This window comes from Tribolium castaneum, chromosome 6 (genome assembly GCF_031307605.1).
Source record: "Tribolium castaneum strain GA2 chromosome 6, icTriCast1.1, whole genome shotgun sequence".
NCBI lineage: Eukaryota > Metazoa > Arthropoda > Insecta > Coleoptera > Tenebrionidae > Tribolium > Tribolium castaneum.
In genome coordinates, this window is record NC_087399.1 from 19,581,017 (window position 1) to 19,586,254 (window position 5,238).

Below are 5,238 nucleotides of genomic sequence, written 5' to 3' on the forward strand. Positions count from 1 at the left end.
TGACTTTGTACATAGTACAGACGAAGTACGACGTTTGCGAAGTACGGCACTCAAAATCATGATTTTCTTGTAAGACGTTTATTTGCAGTTGCTTCCGACTGCGACGAAGTACAGCGTTCAATTGACTTTGTACATAGTACAGACGAAGTACGACGTTTGCGAAGTACGGCACTCAAAATCATGATTTTCTTGTAAGACGTTTACTTGCAGTTGCTTCCGACTGCGACGAAGTACAGCGTTCAATTGACTTTGTACATAGTACAGACGAAGTACGACGTTTGCGAAGTACGGCACTCAAAATCATGATTTTCTTGTACGACGTTTATTTGCACTTGCTGTCGACTGCGACGAGGTTTAGCGTTCACTTGACTTTGTACATAGTATAGACGAAGTACGACGTTTGCGAAGTACGGCACTCAAAATCGTGATTTTCTTGTACGACGTTTATTCGCACGTGCTGCCGACTGCGACGAAATGCAGCGTTCATAGTACAAACGAAGTACGACGTTCACAAAGTGATGAAGTAAAACGTAAACAATAAATAATAATAATGCAACCCACAATACACTAATTGTGTATTAAAATTGCATAACCTACACGAAGTACGACGTTCAAGAATACTAAAGAATTTTATTTGTGTTGTATATAATGAAAAAACAGCAAATTTTTTTGCAAATTACGTATCTGTAAATAAATGTAAACATTTAGCAACTAATCAAAATTGTTTTTTTTGCCTAGATATTAAAGTAAAACATAAAAATACATTAAATTTATAAAATGCAACCCGCAGCACACTAGATGTGCATTAATATTGCATAACCTTCACGAAGTACGACGTCCAAAAATATTAATTTTTTTTTATATTGAGGTTAAAAGTGAGAAAACATAAATTAATAATAATGCAACCTGCAATACACTTAATATGTACTGATCTTGCATAACCTTCACGAAGTACTACGTTCAAATATAAATTAATATTATTGTGACCCGCAATACACTAAATTTGTATCAATATTGCATAACCTACACGAAGTACGACGTTCAAGAATATTAAAGAATTTTATTTGTGTTGTATATAATAAAAAAACAGCAAATTTTTTTGCAAATTACGTATCTGTAAATAAATGTAAACATTCAGCAACTAATCAAAAGTGTTTTTTTGCCTAGACATTAAAGTAAATCATAAGAATACATTAAATTTATAAAATGCAACCCGCAGCACAACAGATGTGCATCAATATTGCATAACTGTTACGAAGTACGACGTCCAAAAATATTAAATTTTTTTTTATATGAAGGTAAAAAGTGAGAAAACATAAATTAATAATAATGCAACCTGCAATACACTTAATGTGTACTGATGTTGCATAACCTTCACGAAGTACTACGTTCAAATATAAATTAATATTATTGCGACCCGCAATACACTAAATTTGTATCAATATTGCATAACTTACACGAAGTACGACGTTTGAAAATATTAAATGTTTTATTTGTAGTTTGCATATAATAAAAAAAAAAACAAATTTTTATGTAAATTACGTATCTATAAATAAACGTACACATTTAACAATTAAATAAACATAGTATTTTGGCCTAGATATTAAATTAAAACATAAAAATGCATAATATTTATTAAAATGCAACTTGCAATACACCAAATGTGTATTAATATTGCATAACCTTTACGAAGTACGACGTTCACGAAGTACGTCGTTTACGAAGTGCGACGTTTACGAAGTGCGACGTTCACGAAGTACGTCGTTTACGAAGTGCGACGTTCACGAAGTACGTCGTTTACGAAGTGCGACGTTCGCGAAGTACGACGTCTACACATTAGGGCACTCAAAATTATTGTTACGTTGTACGACATTCAGACGTTCCAACTGCGACTAACTACAGCATTCATTTGACTTTGCACATACGACGAACGAAGTACGACGTTTACGAAGTACGGCGCTTAAAATAATTTTGTTTTTATTAATTAATTATTTTTTTTAAAACAAACGTTTTTATAATTAAATTTTATAATGGTTTAAATATAAAATATGACTTTTTAATATTATCAATATTTAAAATATTTTCTCCCTTTTGTGTGTATGCCTTATAGTTATAGAGCTGTGCGCTTCGGTAGACGTCGCCTGTGGAGCTATGTCAGTGGAGCGGTGCGCACATCCAATACCGAGCGGCTGCCTCGATCGGTGTCGCGCTGGTATACATATGGTAGTGGTGTGTGTCGATGCGTTGAGTGAGGCGATATGAACGGTGTAACGGTTTAGTCGAAGTTTATCATAAATGACGACGACAAAACGACCGATTATGTATACGTTCTGCATTTGCTTCCAATTTATCGACGTTTATCGCACATTTCCGCTATCGAATTCGAATAGGGCTTTGCTTGCGAGATTGCTTTATTTTGTGATTTTGTGGCTCGCCCAGTTCCCCACAGCGAGATTGCGGATGCGGCAAAACGTATTCTCTTACGTTGGCGGTCCTTATGCAATCAAACTTTGTTGAACTAACAAATGTTTGTGATTTAAACAAACAAAAATAATAAATGCGTCAACTCTCTAATATCCGAGCGAGAATATTTATATAATATTCGTAACGTTTATGGATTCGAAAGAATTTCATAAATTCACGTCGCATTCAATCTTGCGAAGAGTGAAGAGAATGTTTGAACTTTTAAATCGGCAAAGGTAAAAAATAATATTATAAATATTATTATTATGCCTTTATTGACCGATATATGTGTTGTGGTGTTTAACGACTACGACGACGATGATGACGATACATTTATCTCTATATCGTACGAAGAAAAGAAGAAACAGCGTGGCGTTACTTTCTTATATGTTAGATTGTTTCGCACAAACGCGCATATTCTTCATCTTTATAAACGATGATGATGAGTATTTTATTCTCTCGTCTGTCTCAAAAAACACAAAAACACAGTTCCCTGGTTGATCCTGCCAGTAGTCATATGCTTGTCTCAAAGATTAAGCCATGCATGTCTCAGTACAAGCCAAATTAAGGTGAAACCGCGAAAGGCTCATTAAATCAGTTATGGTTCCTTAGATCGTACCCACATTTACTTGGATAACTGTGGTAATTCTAGAGCTAATACATGCAAACAGAGCTCCGACCGGAGACGGAAGGAGCGCTTTTATTAGATCAAAACCAATCGGTGGCGGTTTCGCCGTCATCGTACAACTTGGTGAATCTGAATAACTTTACGCTGATCGCACGGTCTCGCACCGGCGACGCATCTTTCAAATGTCTGCCTTATCAACTGTCGATGGTAGGTTCTGCGCCTACCATGGTTGTAACGGGTAACGGGGAATCAGGGTTCGATTCCGGAGAGGGAGCCTGAGAAACGGCTACCACATCCAAGGAAGGCAGCAGGCGCGCAAATTACCCACTCCCGGCACGGGGAGGTAGTGACGAAAAATAACGATACGGGACTCATCCGAGGCCCCGTAATCGGAATGAGTACACTCTAAACCCTTTAACGAGGATCAATTGGAGGGCAAGTCTGGTGCCAGCAGCCGCGGTAATTCCAGCTCCAATAGCGTATATTAAAGTTGTTGCGGTTAAAAAGCTCGTAGTCGAATTTGTGTCCCGCGCCGCCGGTTCATCGTTCGCGGTGTTAACTGGCGTTTCGCGGACGTCCTGCCGGTGGGCTTAGCTCGAGAGGGCGGCCCAACTCAATCCCGCCGCGGTGCTCTTCATTGAGTGTCGAGGTGGGCCGGCACGTTTACTTTGAACAAATTAGAGTGCTTAAAGCAGGCTAAAACTTCGCCTGAATACTGTGTGCATGGAATAATGGAATAGGACCTCGGTTCTATTTTGTTGGTTTTCGGAACCCCGAGGTAATGATTAATAGGAACGGATGGGGGCATTCGTATTGCGACGTTAGAGGTGAAATTCTTGGATCGTCGCAAGACGGACAGAAGCGAAAGCATTTGCCAAAAACGCTTTCATTGATCAAGAACGAAAGTTAGAGGTTCGAAGGCGATCAGATACCGCCCTAGTTCTAACCATAAACGATGCCAGCTAGCGATCCGCCGACGTTCCTCCGATGACTCGGCGGGCAGCTTCCGGGAAACCAAAGCTTTTGGGTTCCGGGGGAAGTATGGTTGCAAAGCTGAAACTTAAAGGAATTGACGGAAGGGCACCACCAGGAGTGGAGCCTGCGGCTTAATTTGACTCAACACGGGAAACCTCACCAGGCCCGGACACCGGAAGGATTGACAGATTGAGAGCTCTTTCTTGATTCGGTGGGTGGTGGTGCATGGCCGTTCTTAGTTGGTGGAGCGATTTGTCTGGTTAATTCCGATAACGAACGAGACTCTAGCCTGCTAAATAGGCGTATTTCGACATCCCAAATGCCGGCTGGAGCCGGGTTCGCCCGGTCTCTATGTGCGGTTTTTACTGTCGGCGTACAAACAATTCTTCTTAGAGGGACAGGCGGCTTCTAGCCGCACGAGATTGAGCAATAACAGGTCTGTGATGCCCTTAGATGTTCTGGGCCGCACGCGCGCTACACTGAAGGAATCAGCGTGTCCTCCCTGACCGAGCGGTCCGGGTAACCCGCTGAACCTCCTTCGTGCTAGGGATTGGGGCTTGCAATTGTTCCCCATGAACGAGGAATTCCCAGTAAGCGCGAGTCATAAGCTCGCGTTGATTACGTCCCTGCCCTTTGTACACACCGCCCGTCGCTACTACCGATTGAATGATTTAGTGAGGTCTTCGGACCGGTGCGCGGTGGCGTTTCGACGTTGCCGATGTTGCTGGGAAGATGACCAAACTTGATCATTTAGAGGAAGTAAAAGTCGTAACAAGGTTTCCGTAGGTGAACCTGCGGAAGGATCATTAACGTGTAAATGTTGTTGTTTAGTTGTCACACATACACACACATTTTGTCTGTGCTGATCAACAAAAAACACACATACATACACTATTCGTATGATGATCAATTCTCATACAAAATTCTTTATTATGCGTCGAACGGAAAAGCAACAACGGGTCGTCTTGCATTAAGCGGATCTGTTGTTACGTTTTTCGATTTATTTTATAAATCGATTGTAAACGTGCCGTAAACGACGTTTTCAAAGAATTTTTTCGAACATTAACACGAATCAATATTGTCGAAAGATGGTTATGTGCTAACGTTTTATTATTGCTTTCGCAGTGCCGGTCTTAGCGTATTTCCATCATCGTATTCGCTTCGAAAAAAAA

The 5,238-nt window shown here is 40.4% G+C and overlaps 1 non-coding gene across 1 annotated transcript; it reads left to right on the forward strand.

Moving 5' to 3' along the window:
- Positions 1-2,953: 2,953 nt before the first annotated feature.
- On the forward strand, positions 2,954-4,875 carry LOC135266602 (small subunit ribosomal RNA). Its single transcript, XR_010334739.1, has one exon. It is a non-coding gene; the product is annotated as a small subunit ribosomal RNA (ribosomal RNA).
- Positions 4,876-5,238: the final 363 nt, after the last annotated feature.